Source organism: Lemur catta, chromosome 2 (assembly GCF_020740605.2).
Source record: "Lemur catta isolate mLemCat1 chromosome 2, mLemCat1.pri, whole genome shotgun sequence".
Lineage (NCBI taxonomy): Eukaryota > Metazoa > Chordata > Mammalia > Primates > Lemuridae > Lemur > Lemur catta.
The window spans coordinates 41386238-41405571 of record NC_059129.1 but is presented as its reverse complement, the minus strand read 5'-3'; the positions used below and the strand labels follow the sequence as shown (position 1 = coordinate 41405571).

The following is a 19334-nucleotide window of genomic DNA, read 5'->3' as shown; positions in this document are numbered from 1 at the left end:
AATTGGCTCCCTTCCGCCCTCTGAGCCGGGCCTTCCCCTCTCCAGGCCCTGCCCCTCCTGTGCGGCTACCCCGGCGCAGCGCCCAGTGCTCCACCCGAGCTCTCAGCAGCGTGGGCACCACCCACTTACCCTCCTCACCTGGTGCTATCTGCTCATCGCAGGGACAGAGCGATGAGGAGCACCTTCACCCTGGCCTTCTACCCATCCCAGAAGTGGAATTTAGCACGAGGATCCTGGTCCTAGCCCTTGCCTGCTCCCATGAAAAACAGATGCAAAATCATATTAAATCTTCATATTAAATCGTCACGCGTGGCCGGGTGCGGTGGCTCACGCCTGTAATCCTAGCACTCTGGGAGGCCGAGGCGGGTGGATCGCTCGAGGTCAGGAGTTCGAGACCAGCCTGAGCGAGACCCCGTCTCTACTAAAAATAGAAATAAAAATTATCTGGACAACTAAAAATATATATAGAAAAAATTAGCCGGGCATGGTGGCGCATGCCTGTAGTCCCAGCTACTCAGGAGGCTGAGGCAGGCGGATCGCTTGAGCCCAGGAGTTTGAGGTTGCTGTGAGCTAGGCTGATGCCACGGCACTCACTCTAGCCCGGGCAACAGAGCAAGACTCTGTCTCAAAAAAAAAAAAAAAAAATCGTCACGCGTATGAGATCCAGGAAGAGTCCGCAAGTGGCTGAGGGAGCTCTGCCCACAGCCCTGCGGATGGTCCTGTGCCGCCGTGGGGGCGCGGAGGGCAGGGTATTGAGGAAACAGTCCCCGCACAAGTTCTAATAAGAGCTGCATCAACCAAGAAGGGCTGAGTCATCTGGGGCAGACCGTTCACCCTTCAATTTCTTCCACTGTGAAACGGCAATGGCTGCTAGTTTAGGATCAAATGACACAGTGTATGTGAAAAATAGATGACAGAATTAAAAGAATTCCCTCCTTCCACAGGTATGCGTTGTAGGCCATTACTGTGCAAATGCTCGGGAGGTAAAGATCAAGTAGACGGAAGGAGCAGCCAGACCCCTTCCTCAGGAAGCTCCTAGAGCTGCTGTTATGATTGACACGGGGACTGTTGAATAAATGGGGCCACTGGCGAGAAGCACGCAGAGAGCACAGACAGAGCACGGCAGATCGTGTCTTCCAGAGACGGGCCCCTCTCCACATGCTCTCCTGCCCCGCGACTGACAGTCCAGGGTGGGGGCCACGTGCCTTCCCTTTGAATCTGGGCGGGGCTGTGTCTACTCTGACTGTTGGGGCAAGCGGGAAGTGATGCAGATGGTTAAAAGGTGAGATCACGAAAAGAATGCAGTTCGTGCCTGGTTCCCTCGAAGCAACCCGGCCCCCAAGCCAGAGAAACTCAAACTTGACCATGGGGAGAAGAACCGAGGCCCCCGAGCGGGTAGCCCCGAGCTGGTAGCCGGTAGCCAGCATCTGCCGCCAGGCATGTGAAGGTCTGCAGGTGACCCAGCCCCCAGCCCCCCGCCTTCCAGCCACAGCCCCAGACGTCAGGAGGCAGAACTGAGCCATCCCCACTGTGCCAGTCCAAACTCCTGACCCACGGAATCCACAAACGTAACAAAGGGTTGTCTCATGCCAAAAATCTTGGGGTAATTTCTAAGGCAGCATTTGATAACCAGGACACAGGCTATCTTTAGAACAAGCCCAGATGAGCAGTATGTAAACAGGAGCAGAGAGTACCCTGGCTGAGTCAAGAGTCAGTCAGAATGGACTGGCATTAAATGTGGACAGCATTGCTAGACCTCACCCTATGGTCTCTTATGCCATCCTGCTGGGAAATTGTTCCTTCAAAGGCCACCAACAACCTCCAAACTGACAAAAAAAAAAAAAACCCTCAACCTTTTCTCCGAAGTCATTACCCTTCAATTTGTTCCATTTACTTCTGGTCATAATGCAAGGCCAACTACTGCCCTAACGTGCTTTTCTACTCATCTCTGCTTTGTTCATCGGCTCCTCAACCTTCCCGTGACGCTGTAGCCACGTTACTTTCCTAAGGGTTGCTGCCTTCTCCCCACCCAGGGCCTTCCAAGAGCTCATTCCTTCTTGTTGAATCGGTTACATGTGTGCCCAGGCCCCCACTCCAATAGCTATGTGGCTAGTCCTAGTTTTTCATGTGAACTCCTGTCCTGAATCTTCAATTTCCCACTACTCATGTGCCAATTCCTTATTTCTGTGCCACCTCAAATCCAACACAACCAACATGGATCCACTATCATGGATGGTGTTTGGGCCTGTCTCCTTCCTACCAGCTGGGCCGCTCCTCTCCCAGCTGCTGGGAATGTTTTCTCGTTGTGGTTGTATGAATTTAGGGGGTACAAGTACAATTTTGTTGCATGGATATATTGGGTAGTGGTAAAGTCTGGGCTTTTAGTGTAACCATCACCCCAATAACATACATTGTACCCATTGAGTTATTTCTCATCCCTCAACCCCCTTCCACCCTCTGACCCTTGCTAGTCTCCAATATCCGTTATTCTACTCTCTATGTTCATGTGTACACATTATTTAGTTCTCACTTATAAGTAAGTACATGAGGCATTTGACTTTCTGTTTCCGAGTTATTACACTTAAGATAATGACCTCCATCCATGTTGCTGTAAAAGACATGATTTCATTCTTTTTTATGGCTGAATAGTATTCCTGTGTGTGTGTGTGTGTATGTGTGTGTATACAAATTCTTCTTCATCAAATCATCTATTGATAGACACTTAGTTTGATTCCGTATCTTTGCTATTTTGAATAGTGCTACAATAAACATATGAGTACAGTTATCTTTTTTATATAATGATTTCTTGTCCTTTGAGTATACACCCAGTAGTAGGATTGCTGGATGGAATAGTAGTTCTATTTTTAGTTCTCTCAGAAAGCTCCATACTGTGGGAATATTAGCTGGTAACCACACACGCTGTGCCCTTTCTGGAGCATTGCTCTGGGCCAAACAGGAGCCAAGACATCCTCCCTTACAAACACTTTGGACAGACCTCGGCCAGTGACTGCCTGATGTAGGGCTACACAACAGCAGCCCCCCTTGCCTCAAGGTGCAGCAGACTGTGGTGCAAGCTCTGTGCAGCCCTGAGCTTCCCCACGGGCTCAGACTGAGGCTCAGCCCACATCCTTGCTTAGCTTCTTTCCCTTTCCTATCCTGTTTCCGTCAGTCTCTTTCTCTTGAGAGCCACCCCCAATATATGACTACTATAAGTAATTATATTCCAATAAATTGGAAAACCTAGAAGAAATGGACAAATTTCTAAACACAGACAACCTATCAAGATTGAACCAGGAAGAAATCCAAAACCTGAATAAACCAATAACAAGTAACAAGATAGAAGCAATAATAACAAGTCTCCCATCAAAGTCAATCCCAGGACCCACTGGCTTCACTGCTGAATTCTACTAAACATTCAAAGAAGAACTAATACCAATTCTACTTAAATTATTCCAAAAAAATCAAGGAGGAGGAGATACTCCCAAACTCTATGAGACCTGTATCACCTTGATACCAAAACCAGACAAAGATACAAGAAAAAAGAAAACTATAGGCCAATACCCAAATTCAACAACACTTTAAAAAGATTAGTCATCATGATCAAGTGGGATTCATCCCAGGGATGCAAGATTGGTTCAACACATACATATCAATCCATGTGATACATCCCACCAACAGAACGAAGGACAAAAACCATATGATCATTTCAATTGATGCTGCAAAAGCACTCAATAAAATTCAACATCCCTTCATGATAAAAACTGTCAAAAAAACTGGGTATAAAAGGAACTTACCTCAACACTATAAAAGCCATATATGACAGACCCACAGCTAGTATCATAGTGAATCGGGAAAAACTGAAAGCCTTTCCTCTAAGAGGGCCACTGTCACCATTGTTACTCATCATAGTACTGGAACTTCTAGCTAGAGCAATCTGACAAGAGAAAGAAATAAAGGGCATCCAAATTGGAAAATAAGAAGTCAAATCATCCTTGTTTTCAGCCAATATGATCTTATATCTGGAGAAACCTAAAGACTCCACCCAAAAACTGTTAGAACTGATAAGCAAATACAGTACAGTGGCAGGAAACAAAATCAACATACAAAAATCAGTAGCATTTCTATATGCCAACAGTAAACAATCTGAAAAAGAAACCAAGAAAGTAATTCCATTTACAATAGCTGCAATTAAAATAAACTACATAGTAATAAACTTAACCAAAGAAGTAAAAGATCTCTATAATGAAAACTATAAAACACTGATGAAAGAAGTTGAAGAGGATGCACAAAAAAATGGGAAGATATTCCATGCTCATGGATTGGAAGAATCAATATTGTTAAAATGTCCATACTACCCAAAGCAATCTATAGATTCCATGTGATCCCTATCAAAACACGGATGACATTTTTCACAGAAATAGAAAAAAAAAAATCCTAAAATTTACATGGAGCCACAAAAGACCCAGAATAGCCACAGCCATCCTTAGCAAAAAGAACAAAACTGGACGCATCACATTACCTGACTTCTAGAACTCTAATAACCAAAACAGCATGGTACTGGCATAAAAAAAGACACATAGATGTACGGAACAGAATAGAGAACCCAGAAATAAATCTACACATCTGTAGTGAACCTATCTTCAACAAAAGTTGCCAAGAACACCTAGTGGGGAAAGGACAGTCTTTGCGATAAATGGAGCTGGAAAAACTGAATATCCATATGCAGAAGAATGAAACTAGACGCTTATCTGTCACCATATACAAAAATCAAATCAAAATGGATTAAAGACTCATATCTGAGACCCGAACCTATGAAACTATTACACTAAAAGAAAACTTGGGGCAAACACTTCAGGACATTGGTCTGGGCAAGGACTTCTTAAGTAACACCCCCAAAGCGCAGGCACCCGAAGCAAACTTGGACAAGTGGGATCCCAGCGAGCAGAAGTCCCCACCCCGCACTCTGCTTCTAGGCAGCTGGCTCTGGAGCACCTGCCAAGCCGGGCTCACTCCATGGACCCCGCCACTGTGAGTCCCGTCTGTGCCCCCCGCAGCCTGAAACTCTGACCGGCCATCAGTTCCAGCACATGTTCTAGCAAATGCCTCTCTCACATTCGTTTCTTCCTCCTCATTCCCATTGCCCCCACGTAATCACCTCACACCTGGCTTGTGAAATGAGTCTCCTTTCCAACCTCCCCGCTGCTTCCTGTTTTTCCTCCCGCCTCCAATATGTCTAGCACATAAGTGTCAGATTAAAATTTCTCACATGCCTCTGATGGTGTAGCTCCCCTACTGAAGAGTTCAATGCCTCCGGTGTCTAATGGCATGAGATGAAGATTCTTTTGTCTGCTTTCCTGGACCCTCACTGAGATCCGGCTTCCACCTTGTTTGTTTAATCTGTTTTGTCAGTATTTCTGATTTGCTATTCCAGTCAGCTCCTTCAGAGTTCCACAGACGACACCCACTCCCAGCACACGCACAGCAGTTTTCCCTCTCCTCCGTGCTCTGGGTCCCATCGGGTCGCTTCAGCTGCCCCCAGCCCCCGCCCCCCCTTCTCAGCCTCAGTGGGGCACCAACCCCTCTCTAAACTGGCCTCCCCTGCAGCCAGATCCGGCTGAGTGACTTTGCTGCAGCCTGTTTCAAATGGGCAGAAATGTTATGGGTCACCTCTGTCCATGGACTTACCAGGACAGAGTGTGTACTTCTTCGTCCTTCTCTTTGCTACTGGCTGGAACGTGGCGCTTGGGCCGTCACCCAGATCGTGAGCAAAAGCCACACATGGAGGCCAGTGGGGCAATAAGCTGAAGCCACCGTTCCAGCCCCGACCTGCCTGGCTCCAGCCAGGGTCTGCTTCTGCCAGAGAGAAACGGACTCACACCTAGGAAGCCGCGGTTCTATTTGCTTTTTGTCACTCCCAGCGCAGCTGAATCCTGACCAGCACAGCCCTTCGTGGCTCTGCTCACACCTTGTGAAGGAGAGAAAGGCGTGGGTGCAAGTGGCTGGTACATGCTTAACATCTGCCCTGGTGCTGGTGGAGGAGGAGTCCGATTTACCCCTTTCCAGTTCCTCTGGTGCAAATACTGCCGTCAGCGTGCTCGGGCTCAGAAAATAATACCCCAGAGAAAGTGTGGTGCTTTGGCAGGCTGAGGGCTTCGAACTGGAGGGCGTTGGAAGGGCCTCGGAAACAAAGTCTCTCTCAGACCTTCTCCTGTTCCCCTTTTTCCTCCAAGGCAAGCCACAAAAACTAGACTCCTCTTCCTCAGAGCCAGCCATAAAACCTAGAAATATTCCTCTAAGCTAACCTTCCTCTACCTTTCTGTGTAGGAGCTGGATGTAAAACAATTCTCTGAGCTACCTTTTCTGATAGTAGGCCCTAAAGCCCTCATTCCAGAGGGCCTGCCCGTACCCATGAGGAAGGATTACTGCACAGAGAGGCCAGGAAGAATCTGAACAGACAGGCCTTTCTGGGCTCCCCCTCAGTCTGTTCCCATTAGACTAGTCCCTTCTTTTTTTTTTTTTTCTTGAGACAGAGTCTCGCTCTGTTGCCAGGACTAGAGTGCCGTAGCGTCAGCCTAGCTCACAGCAACCTCAAACTCCTGGGCTCAAGCGATCCTCCTGCCTCAGCCTCCCAAGTAGCTGGGACTACAGGCATGTGCCACCATGCCCGGCTAATTTTTTCTACATATTTTTAGTTGTCCAGCTAATTTCTTTCTATTTTTAGTAGAGATGGGGGTCTTGCTCTTGCTCAGGCTGGTCTCAAAAGCCTGACTTCAAGCAATCCTCCCGCCCTGGCCTCCCAGAGTGCTAGGATTACAGGCATGAGCCACCACGCCTGGCCAACTGTCCCTTATTGTTCAGTCACATTTCTACACAGCTGTCCATTCTTCATGAACCTAAGCAAAAAACATAGATAGTTTTCCCTGAGTCTTGGGTCTTCCCTTCTGAAAGTTCCCATGTCAGGTAAAACTTTCATTAAATAAATCTGTTATGCCTTTCTCTTGTTAACCTATTTCTTGTTATAGCAGTGTCAGCCATGACCCTTACGATGGGTGAAGGAAGAGATCACATCTTTCTCTCCCTACAAAGACCAACTTGAAGCTACCAATGTCATATCACTTGGCTCACAAAAGTCCTGGAAATGTAATGATCTGCTCTCAGGAGCTGGTGTGAGCTGGCTCCAGCACACCACTGGGTGAATGGAAAGGGCTAGAACGGGACTGACATTTCGTGAACATTGCTATGTGCCAGGCACTGTAACAGGCATTTTGCATACATTATCTTCTTTAGTCCTTATATTTAACACTGAAGGGCACGTAGGGCCAGACTTCCCGCAAACGTTCATCCTTTTTGGGAAAAATTACAGTAAAGTGGATTTATTTTTATATATCTTTTTCACAACCTCAGAAGATATGTTGGTCACCCCATTATGGATAATTAGTAGGAGTAGGAAATGGAAGTTAGGAAGAGAAAATGGGAATGTTGTGGATGTTTTCTGAAGTCTGACCATCTTGCATCCATTCTCTCCTCCTCTAATAACAGTCATTGGATTGTTTGGGGAATTCCCTGTGTGCAGTCCTAATGAGCTGGAGTTAGGATGTCGTTTCCTCCCTGCGGTCGACCCAAACTAGGCTAATCACTCTTCTGGGGCTTTGGATGATGAACACAAATGGAAGGGATGGAAAAAACTAGTTTTCACTTAATCATTTCAGCAGGTAGCCAGACTGTTGATTCCTGCCAGCTCATCCACCAGAGCTGCCCTGCCTGGGCCCCGAGTTTCCTGAGCCTGGGTCTCTAGCCTTCGGGTGACACTGTGAGCTATCCGGTACCCTCCCGACACTCAACTTCTCTGTTTAAGTCAGCCACAATTCCTTTCTGTGGCTTGAAGCCAAAGGAATCCAAATGCCAAGGAAGAAAAGTAGACACTTCAGTACAATTGAAGGCAGCTGAGGCAAAGTGCACAGAGCTTCAGAAGAACATTTTAAAATCACTACTAGCAGGGGAGTGGTTACAATTATGTAAGAACTAGGCAAGACTAGTCAGAGTGCAGGGTTGGATTTTTATATGTTCTGCAGGCATTTTGGGCAGAGACGATGTTATGTATCCCTGAGTTATAAGGTATTTGAGGTATGTCATTGGGTGCTCATCACAGGGTTATTAAATAAAGGCAACTCAAACCATTTTGCATCTAGAGTATCCAAGTTACTCTGTTTCTAGAATCATGTGAAACGTGGGAGTTTTTTTTTTTTTTTTTGCCAAGAAGGTACCTCATTCAAGATTTTTTTTTAAATATGTTGATCATTTGGATGGAGGACTGGAGAGAAAAACACACACTACTAAGAATTCTTACTATTTTGTTTTCTAGAAAGTTAAATTATCTAGAAAGTTAAATTGTAATCTAGAAAGTTAAAGTTTACAATTACCTCATTAAAAACTATAAGCCATGGAACACCTGGCAAGTTTCTAGTAGGGAGGCCAGGAGTTACATGCAGGTTTGTGTGACTGCCCGACATTCCAAAACTGCCCCCGACGCCCTGCTGCAGTGACCTCACCCTGCTGCGATTTCCTAGAATGGCTGCTTCCTGTGTCGACATTCTGTTCATTTGACACTCATCACCGTGATCTGCGGGGTCTTCACAAGAGGAAAAGTACTTGTTAAGCTCTAGTGTAACAAACAAATGTTAGTTAATTATGTTATTAGATAGATAATAGATAGATAGATGCATTTTGAGGCCAGGAGTTCGAGATCAGCCTGGGCAACATGGCAAGACCCCATTTCTGAAAACATTAGCTGGCCACGGTGGCACACGCCTGTAGTCCCAGCCACACAGAAGGATCACCAGTCTCTAAAAAGATAAAAGAAAATAAAGAATAAAATAAAATAATATAGCTATAGATACAGTTATGGTTATATATAGTTATATAGTTATTATGTGCCAATCTCTGAATTTCCCGAATTTTCCTTAGCTAGGTTATAAGCTAGGTTATAAACTTCTTAAGGCCATATTTTATACGTCATTCTCCCTTCTACTGCTCTTAGTTCGAACACATTTGAGAGTCAATGTACTGAAGTTTTGAGGGTGGGGAGTAGCCTCCGCCATTTAACAAGTCTATCACCTGTGGCCACTTATCCTCATGGCTCTTCTGTGTCCTGCAGGGCGTGGGGAGGACTGCAAAGCACCCCAGGTCAGTTAGTTCATGTGGCCAAGGACAGAAGGAACTCCGCAGCCCTAGTTCCCCCTGCAACCTCATGGCTTCCTTTTCGCAGAAACGTGGCTCATGGATGTGATCAGTAACGTGTTTCCCTTTCTCAATAAAAGATTTCTGAAGAAGTGGTTTCTAGACCTCCGAATGGGCAGTATGCTATGTAATCTAATGAGAGAGGACTGATCTTGACTCTTTTAAATGTCAAACGCAGACTAAAGCCATCAGCCCACAGAAAGTGTTTTCCCAGTGCAGCCTTTCCCTTTCCCTATCCATCATCTAGCCTAGTGCTGTCCAGCAGATCTTTCTGGAATGATGTGTATGTTCTATATCTGTGCTTTCCAATATGGTAACCACTACCCACATGTGGTCATTGTGCCCTTGAAATGTGACTAATGCAATTGGGCAATTGAATTTTAAATTTTAACTAACAAAACTGAGCCACATGCTACTGTATTAGACAGTACAGAGCTAAACTAAGGGAATCTGAGTCTCTTCATTCACTCCTTCATCAAACCAAAATCCACTGAGTACCTAATATATGTCAGGCGCAGTGCTAAGCACTCACAGTGGACTCAAGGATTAGTGTCTCATCTGAAAGAGATAAAAATCTGTTTGGGGAAACAAATGATCTTTTGGGATGACCTTAAGATCTTAAAATATCTTCTGGTTATACCACCTCCTCTTAAGAAAAGTAGCTGGGGGGGAGTCCTTAGGCATGGGTCACCCTGGAGATGACCTTCCTGCCCTGACCTCACCTGCTAAATTAGGACCTTTGTCTGAGCTAGGGGCAGTTCCCAAAGGCTAGCAAGAGGCCAATGATACGGCCAGAGGCGAGAATGCCCACACCAGACTACCCAACAAGGTCACTCTATGCTGGGCACTGTGTACACAACCCATTCAGAGTTTGAATGTAAGACACAGCAAGGACACAAACGTCAGAGCAGTGTAAAACTGCAAAGACACAAAGAGCTAGGGCAGCGAGCTGAATAATAACATCAATAATGAGGATGGCTGAGAGGCAGGAAAGCATGGAGGTTGACAGCTTTGTCTCTGGGGCCAAACTTCCTGGATGCCAAACCCAGCTCTGCCACTCCCCTTCTGCATAGACCCTCTGGACTGTCTCCAACCTGTAAAATGGGCATTATCATAGGCCTCCACTCAGAGGCATATCATGAAAATCAATGAATTAAACCAGGTGCAGTAGTGCATGCTATAGTCCCAGCTACTTGGGAGGTTAAGGCAGGAGGATCACTTGAGCCCAGGAATTCAAGGCTAGCCTCAGCAACATAGCAAGACTCTGTCTAAAAAAAAAAGAAAGAAAGAAAGATATGAAATAAAACACGAAATTGAACCCAGGTGGACTGGTTCCAGTGTCCACACTCTGACCAATAGGCTGTGATGCTGGGCTTTGGAATGAGCTAGACCTGGGTTCAATTCTAACTCCTATTACTTCTTGGTTGCGCAATCTTCAGAAAGTGAGCTGCCTCATTGAACCTCATTTTTCTCATGTGTAAAATGGGAATATAAATAATAATAATAGTAGGGTTATGAAGGCTTAATGAATCAATTCAAATATAACACTTAAAACAGTGCCTGTGAAACATCGTATACGCGCAGAAGTGTGGGCAAGGGTTACTTCACACTGCACCGCAGGACCTGGGCAGAGCCGGTCAGCAGCAGAGAGGAGGGGCCTCAGGGTAGTTGGGGCAGGGAGGAAGGCTGTGCTCTTGGGGCTGTTGCTGGGCACTGGCAGGGGCTGGGGCATCCCGAGGACATGCCAGTTTTCCAGGGGGCAGGTTGCTGGCCCCTGAGAGGGCTGCATTCCAACCCATCTCTGTTCCCCGACCAAGAAAACATTTTGTCTTGGCAGATTTGAAGCAAGAATTTACAAGAAGGACATTTTGATGCAGCCTCCTTAAAACCATTCTGTCAGAGTATAAAATGATAATAAATCACTTTGGAAAACAACATGGCAATTTCTTATCAAGTTAAATATACGCCCTGTTATACTACCCCTATATAGTTACTCAAGAGAAATAAGAATACATTTCTACAAAAAGAATTGCCTACGAATGCTCCTAGTAGCTTTATTCATCATAGCCCTAAACAAAAAAAACCCACAAATGTCCATCAATGGTGAATTAATAAGCCAACTGTCATATATTTATACAATGGAATACTACTCAGAAATAAAAAGAAAAGAACTACTGATTCATGCAATAACATGAATGAATCGCAAAAATATACTGAGCAAAAGAATTCAGGGCTGGGCGTAGTGGCTCATGCCTGTAATCCTAGCACTCTGGGAGGCCGAGGCAGGAGAATTGCTTGAGCTCAGAAGTTCGAGACCATCCTGAGCAAGAGCAAGACCCTGTCTCTATTAAAAATAGAAAAATTAGCCTGGTGCGTTGGTGCGTCCCTGTAGTCCCAGCTACATGGGAGGCTGAGGCAGGAGGATCCCTTGAGCCCAGGAGTTGGAGGTTGCAGTGAGCTACGATGATGCTACTGCACTCTAGCCAGAACAACAGAGCAAGACTCTGTCTCAAAAAAAAAAAGAAAGAAAGAAAGAAAGAAAGAAAGAAATCCAGACACAAAAGAATATCTACTGTGGTTTTAGTAATATGAAATTCTAGAACAGGCAAAACTACAGGGACAGAAATCAGATCAGTTGTTGCTAGGAGCTAGGAAGACGGGAATGGGGAACTTTTGGGGGTGATGGAAATATTCTACATTGTGATTGTGGCGGCCTTTACACAACTATTTGCATTTATCAAAACTCATTGAACTGCACTCCTAAAACGGATGGATTTTATTTATTGTACATAAATTATACTTCAATTTACCTGACCTTTTTTTTTTTTTTTTTTTTTTTGTGGACTAGAGATTTGACATGAGACCCAACTTCTAAAAACAAAATGTAATATAACTATATACTACCAAATTCTACGTGAAAGAGTGGGAGTCAGAGATAGGATAAGCTCGAACCACAGGCATGGGTTGAGAATTTCTGGTTTATATATTTCTTACTGATTTTGTTTTTAATGCCAACAATTTAAGAATCTTTTTTAGGCCTTGTCGAGCCATTCCTAGCATTAAGATGGCTGCATCACAGTGTCATGTGCACCTCCAGGTGGTCAGAAAGACAGTGCGTTTGGTGCTTTGAGAGATTTACACACAAAGCAGATGAACTAATTCTGCATGAGACAGTCAGAGTGGGCTGTCCCAGAAGGATGGGGAGGAAAAAGAAGAGGAAACAGAATGGGTATAGGATCCAACAGGTAAGAGTTTGGCATGTGTGGGAAAGCACAAAATTAGAGGTACACAAAATCAGGAAAGCAATGGGGGTGTTGAAAGAAAGCCTGCAAGGGGCCTAGATTCAGGTTGTGGGGCCAGTGTAGGCCCCAGGAGAGAGTCTGGAGCCACTGAAGTCACTAAGGCAGACACTGACTTTTAACAAGAGTCCAGGTTGGGAGGGAGGGCATAGAAGGTTAGGAAGGTTCTTTGTAGCCCATGATGGTCATCATTCACACTAAATGAAATGTACCGTTCTGGTAGTGAACTGTTCTGATACCAAAAGTGTTAGGTAAGTTGGTCCCAGCTGGAATACAGCAGCCTTGAGGGGAGCTCACCTACCCAGTAATTTGGGCCCCCCTGTTTCCTTCCTGAACTGGGCAATTCCATTAAATAGCTCTCAAGAAACTCCTTAATTGGCCGGGCACGGTGGCTCACACCTGTAATCCTAGCACTCTGGGAGGCCTATGCGGGAGGATCGCTTGAGGTCAGGAGTTCAAGACCAGCCTGAGCAAGAGCAAGACCCCCGTCTCTACTAAAAATAGAAATTAGCCAGACAACTAAAAATATATAGAAAAAGTTAGCCGGGCATGGTGGCGCATGCCTGTAGTCCCAGCTACTCAGGAGGCTGAGGCAGGAGGATTGCTTGAGCCCAGGAGTTTGAGGTTGCTGTGAGCTAGGCTGACACCACGGCACTCTAGTCTGGGCAACAGAGTGAGACTCTGTCTCAAAAAAAAAAAAAAAGGAAAGAAAGAAAGAAACTCCTTAATTCATGAAACCAGGGTTCCAGGGTTAGCATCAGTTGGTCCCTTTCAGAGACGCAGCAGTTACGGAGCAAACCCAAATGGTCATGGCCCACCGGGGAGGAGCTCAAGGACACAGTGTCATTTCAGCCTCCCCTTGTGAGCAATCCCCCTTCTGTGGTGGGTGGGATTCCCAACCTGGGGAAACAAATGACCAATTGTCTGGGAAGAGAAAGTGTCACAAAAGAGCCAGGACCCAGGAGCCAGGATGACGGGCAGCCTGAGGCCCAGACGCCAGGGAATCCGTGAGGCCTTGGAAAGGAAACATGAGGGAAAGCAGAGCTACTGTCTGCCCAGCCCAGCTTCCTCTTTCATGAGCTCATGATCAAAGCCAGGCCAGACTGAGTGTGTGAGCCATTGAGTGAGCTTGTTTTTTCCCTAACTTGGTTCTGAGTCACACATGGCATCTACCCTTCCCAGAAAACTGCCTCAGGGCTCACCCCTTGGCAACCCACCAAACCCCAGTCTTGACACGCTATCCTCACTGGGCAGGGCCAGGGAGGTGCAGGCCAGCCCAGCCCCCGCCCCCAGAGAGGCCTCTCGAAGGGAAACTTGGCAAGAAAGTGCCTGCGGCAGCTGCTTTGAAGGTAGGAGGGGAGGCACTTCGAACTTCTGAGTACACACGGAGCCGCTGCTGACTCCTGGGGTTGCAGAGGAGGGAGAAACATTAGAGAGACTTTAATCTAGCCCTTCGCTTTATGGATCAACTCACTCAGTAAATACGGGGTGTCTGAAAAGGCCAGACAAAAAGGAAAATACTTTATTCGTGGTATCGTTATTCCCCATGATTATGTTTTGACTTAAATCTCAATCATATTCTCCAACAGCTGACATCGGAGCAGTGTACAGAGAGGCGGAGGCTGCTTCCCACGAGAGCGAGTCTGTCCCAGCAATGACAGCAAGGGCCCTACCTTTCTAGCCCTTTCAGGCAGCCTGTCTGGGCTGAGAGGCACAGTTCCAGGTGCTGACAACAGAGCAGTGAACAAGATGGATAAAGTCCTGCTCTCACAGAGTTATAATCTGGTGGGAAGGAAACTGAGGCCGGAGGGAGGAGCCAGTGTGGGAAGCCGGTGTTGGCAGAACAGGAATGCTGGGCTGTTCCACTCTCAGCAGCCTCTGGTGGATCTGAGCTGAGCACAGCTGGGCCGGAGAGCACTGCATGCCAGGATAGGGTCTCTCACTATGTCACTTTTGTGACCTTGCCTTGGGACTCTGGGCACTCTTGCCATGGTTTTACGTCAGGGGAAGCTGCCAGGGCCTGATCTTGGCTCTCCTACAGCCTAAATGAACATTGTTAGGGGTCATTTATTAACTTGCTGCCTAGAACTTACCACCCTACCCTACCTCCCCCCATGCCTCTGGAGAATTGTTCCAGCTAAAGTAGGTGTGGGGGGAGGCGGGGTTGGGGAGGGTGTTTAAAAACCACTCTCATTGACTGAACAAGAACTAGAAATGCAGAAGTCCCTGCTTCTCTGGGGAAAAGAGAGAGCCACCAGACTGCCTGAGACAGAGAGGGAAGGAGGAGGGGATGAAAAGAGAAAGAGAAATGTGTCTCCTAGTGATCTAGCAGTTGGAGGCTACTTTCTCGTTCTGGTCCCCTCCTCCCGGGGTGGCCCACTGCTGCCCATCCTGCTCCAGAGCAGCCCGTCTTCCCAGCCCCCACGCAAGAGGCGCCTCCTGTGTGCCTAGGAACAGTACATTTATATTCTTAATCCTTGCAATAACCTAAAAGCCAATTTGCCCATTTATTGATTAAAGAAACAGATTTTCAGAGAAGTGAAGTGGCCCAACATTGCCTAGTTAATAAGTAGCAGAGCTGGAATTTAAACCCAGTTTCCTGTTACACCACCAGATGATAACATGCTCTTTTTGCTACTCTATGTTTACTTTCTATCTCAAGTCAAAAAATGGTTATGAAGTATCTACTGAACGCCAGGTACAGCTAAGAGCTGCTTCCCTTTCTCAGAAGCTCCCACTTCCAAATCTGTCTCCCTTTCCCCTGTCCATCCTGCCTCTGCCACTGCCCACTCCCGTTTTGCCTGCGGTGGGCAAGGCAGCAGCACCCCGGGCGGGGCAGCAGGCCTGGCTCGCTCCTGCGTTGGGGACTGCAAAGGGTGCAGGGCAGGACCGTGCAATCGTCACCGCACAGTTGCTCCTGTGCAGATCGTGGCAGATCCGCTGAGCCACAGCCTCCTCTTTGTAGACAAAGCACAGGGGACGCTGAGGCACAGGGCTGGATGAACAGACGTCTCGGGGACGAGGTCAGCTCCTCGGGGACGATGGATTGATTGAAGAATATTGATTGAGCCGCGCTGGGGGACAGGCCAAGCACTGAAGATAGCACAGGGGTCTGATGAGGGCAAGGGCAGGCGTGGCCCTGTGCACTCACTATTCCCGCAGGAGGACAAACAGCAGCACCAAGTAAACAAAGACATAAAATGCTTTTCCCAGTGTGATACGTGTTATGGAGAAAACAAACAAGGGACTGAGAAAGAGGTCCGTGGTGGTGGTGGGTCAAGAGAGCAGGTCACACAGAGAAACGCAGGGACACAGAGATGGTGGGGAAGGCGGGAGGGCAGTGTGGAGGAGATCCGGAAACGGGGCTGAGGGCCTGTTTCTCTAGGATTAGAGGAGTGGGAACCGGTCCAGCTGCTGGGCTTAGCCCCTGGCACTTTCGGGCCCTAACTCATTCCCCAGCCTGCACCCCCACGCCCCCTCAGTGATTCACTCTGAACCTTTCCCTCGCTTCCTGTGTGGCAGGGAGGGGCAGGGGCAGAGCCCTGGGGCTCGGAGGGAAGCAGGAATGGGGATAGGATTGGTTGGGAAGGAGCGGAGCCTGGTCTGGGTCCTCTGGCTCCTGTCTTTGTCTCATTGTAGTCTTGCCACAAAGAAAGTTCTCTCCATGCCGGGAGGATGGTGAGGATAACTAGACCCAGCTGGAGGCCCAGATTCCAGATGTGGGAGGCAGTGGCGAAACAAGATCCCGACATCCCCTTCATTCCTCTTTCCTGCCTAATGCCCTGGAGAAATTTTCCATCGTAAACAAGTTATGCATCCCTGACCTTGGGTGCCTCCCCCTCTCTCCCACCACGCAGCTCTCTTCCATCATGACTGTCCCCCCACTGTTCCCAACTTACGTCGGTGTGAGAGTGAGGGTCCATCCACCTGTGTAAACGGTCATGGACTTAGCCGGTCACTGTGTAGCCTGCGAGTTGCCGTGGAGTAAGGGTGTAGGTGGACGTGAGGCTCCTGCCTGGGTGTGAATGTAGAGCTGATGGCAGGGGTGAAAGCCAGGCGCGGGCAAGCATCTGCCTTTGTTTGTGGAGGAGCTGTTTTATGCCTGCCCGGAAGAGGTGTGTAATGCAGAAGGGGTCTTGTGATGGGAGTAGCGGGTGTAAAATAGAGTGACATACAGGCCAGGAAGCAACTGCAGGTGTAGTAACGATGTATCTATTTCTAGCCCAATTATGGGGTTGTCCCCTTATTTGCGTTCTGACACATTCTTGGTTGAAAAATGCCCTTAAGTGCTTCTCGTTTGGTGTCTATGTAAGAACTGCGCCAGCTTTTCAAAAGACGCTGCGAATTCGTGCAGGCAGTTTGGAGGAACATACCCATGTCTCCAGAGCTGGGGACGACCCAGCCAGTGTGGGATGTCATGTGTGCACTTATAGTTCAGCATTTTCATCTTTCTTTTCTTTTTTTTTTTGTTTATTTTTTATTTTTTTGAGACAGAGTCTCACTCTGTTGCCCAGGCTAGAGTGCCGTGGCGTCACCCTAGCTCACAGCAACCTCAAACTCCTGGGCTCCAGCGATCCTACTGCCTCAGCCTCCCGAGTAGCTGGGACTACAGGCATGTGCCACCATGCCCGGCTAATTTTTTCTATATATTTTTAGTTGTCCAGATAATTTCTTTCTAATTGTTTTAGTAGAGACGGGGTCTTGCTCTTGCTCAGGTTGGTCTTGAACTCCCGACCTCGAGCGATCCGCCCACCTTGGCCTCCCACAGTGCTAGGATTACAGGCGTGAGCCACCGCGCCCACCGCGCCCGGCCTCATCTTTCATTTAACAAGACTATTGAGCAACTATTGCCTGCAAGGTGCTGTGCTGGATTCTGTGGAGGACGCAGATGGGTGTGACACGGCCTCCCACGGGAGGGTCGTGCGTGCATTTGCTTTGTGCCCCAGGCTTAACATGGGGGTGTTTACATCTGAGCCAGATGCATTTCACATCCCTGGAGTCATCTCTGATATTTTCATCCTCTTGCTGTCAGCATCTCTCCTTTCCCCATGCTCCCCTCCCCAGTGACATCCATCTCATTGCCAAATTCTGGTGATCTCATGCTAGGAATGTCTCTTATGGCCATCTTCTCAGGCCGTTGTCACCTCCTACCTGGGCCCTTCCAATAGCCTCCTGTCCCTTGCCTCAGTCTTGTCTTTTCCCCTCCAGGGACTACTCCTTATTCCAGTCAGTTTCTGGCTTGAATTTTCCTCCTTTTGTCTCATCCTGCAACCCACAAGCTTCATGGTCTAGAGTTAAACTGAGGCTCCAGGCCTAGCAGCTGAGCTCGCCCCACTCTGCTCTGCCCAACTCTTTTCTAGCCATTCTTACTTCCCACTCCTCCTTTACGGAAAACTTACTCTGACATTGTTTTTCTTGTGATTCCCCAAATACATCCTGTACTTTTCCATCTCAAGGCCTTTGCTGATTCCATTCTTACACATCAAATCCTCCACATCGGAATCTGTCATATCCCACCCACTATTCAAGGTCATCTCAAATACCACTCTTCCATGAAGTCATCCCTGATTGATTAGACAGATGTGAACATTAGCGCTTTTGGGTCCCCCTTAACACTTGGTCTTTAGTTTTCTTTCTTTCTTTTCTTCCTTCCGTCTGTCTGTCTTTTTTTCTTTCTCTTTCCTTCCTTCTTTCTTTGTTTTTTTTTTTTTTTTTTTTTTTTTTTTTTTTTTTTTTTTGAGACAGAGTCTCACTCTATTGCCTGGACTAGAGTGCCGTGGCGTCAGCCTAGCTCACAGCAACCTCAAACTCCTGGGCTCAAGTGATCCTCCTGCCTCAGCCTCCCAAGTAGCTGGGACTACAGGCATGTGCCACCATGTCTGGCTAACTTTTTCTATATATTTTTAGTTGTCCAGCTAATTTCTTTCTATTTTTAGTAGAGATGGGGTCTCACTCTTGCTCAGGCTGGTCTCAAACTCTTGAGCTCAAATGATCGTCCTGCCTCGGCCTCCCAGAGTGCTAGGATTACAGACGTGAGCCACCGCGCCCAGCCTCTTTCTTTTTTTTTGAGACAGGGTCTCACTCTGTCACCTGGGCTAGAGTGCAGTGGTGTGATCATAGCTCACTGCAACCTCCAACTCCTGACCTCCAGTCATCCTCTTGCCTTAGCCTCCCAAAGTGCTAGGATTACAGGCCCGGCCCTACTTGGGCTTTAGTTTTCTTAGGACCCTCAAGAGAGTTCTCCTGGTTCTGCCAGGAGGGCAGACAAAGAAAAAAAGAAAAACAAACCAGTTCTCCTGGTCATGGTCCCCTCCACATGCAGAAGGTGAAAGCCCCTGGCTGCAGTGTCAGCTGTGACTGGCTCCCTCCTCCACGCAGCACACACAGAAACTGACCTCAGTACTCACAGCGGCACCTTCAGGGGGTGCCTAAAACAGGTGAGTGCTCAAAAGATGTTAAATTCTGTGTCCATAAGCAGCTTTCTTTGAGGCAATTATGAAAATATGTCAATTCTGTCTAGATTGAGTCATTACCATTACTGCAATATTTGTATAATGTCTCACAATTTAAAATGTTCTTCTCATAACATGTTGTTATTTGATCCATACACAAAGGGCAAACCTGGATGGCTGCTAACCTCTTGCCTTCGTATTTTGTGCTCCTCTGCACCAGTCTTTATGTGACTATTTCTGCCCACACTTGAGTGGCTTTGTTGGGTTGTCCTTATGCAGTCTTTGCTCCTTTGCTGTGTGCATGTGTGTGCATGTGGTGTGTGCATGTGCGTGTGTTGTTATATGC

At 47.3% G+C, this 19334-nt stretch overlaps 1 long non-coding RNA gene across 1 annotated transcript in view; it reads right to left on the bottom strand.

Moving 5' to 3' along the window:
- Window positions 1–5727, bottom strand: part of LOC123631700 — a 42750-nt gene extending 37023 nt beyond the window's left edge. The window contains exon 1 of the long non-coding RNA XR_006733214.1: window positions 5686–5727. This is a non-coding gene — a long non-coding RNA (uncharacterized LOC123631700). The remainder of the gene's footprint in view (window positions 1–5685) is intronic.
- Between the last annotated feature and the right edge of the window lie 13607 nt (window positions 5728–19334).